A 630-nucleotide genomic window follows, 5' to 3' on the forward strand; every position below is an offset into this window, starting at 1 on the left:
AGCCTGATATTTTGATTAATAATCAGCCTTAAAGAAAATCATACAGGGCACCTGACTGGGGAAGCAACCCATGGACAGGGGCTATAGTCCCCAAGTCACCCAGCGGTCATGGGTTTGAATCCAGCTCATGGCAATTTACTGCATGCTCTTCTCCCCATGTTTTGTGTCTCTCTCTCACTGTCCTATATAATAGAGGCAAAATGCCCCAAAATAATACTTTAAACAAAAAAATCTTACAGACTTAGAATCCCTTTTTCCCCCTCATCTCCACAGTTTGTGTAGTTACGGCTCTTCTACCTGAATGGAACTGAGTGAGCAGACTTAAGTATTGTCACATTCAGCGTATGTGAGAAGAGTCTGCCAGGTGGGAGGACGGGACTCCTCTCATGTTCAAGGCAGGGAAGATCTGATTAGGTCGCAGTAAAGGCCTGCAACCCGGATCACAAGCCTCTATGTACCAAAACATACCCAGAGAAATGCTCTTTGTGTCTATGAGGGAGGAGAGAAAAAGAAAGTGTGACGTCAAAACTGAGTGAGAAGGCAGCCCAGTGGAGGACGGACGGTTGGAAAGTTACTTCAAGAGTGAATGTCAGAGGGTATAATGAAGTAAAACTTTGAGCAACTCAGAGG

Source organism: Acanthochromis polyacanthus, chromosome 1 (genome assembly GCF_021347895.1).
Source record: "Acanthochromis polyacanthus isolate Apoly-LR-REF ecotype Palm Island chromosome 1, KAUST_Apoly_ChrSc, whole genome shotgun sequence".
NCBI lineage: Eukaryota > Metazoa > Chordata > Actinopteri > Pomacentridae > Acanthochromis > Acanthochromis polyacanthus.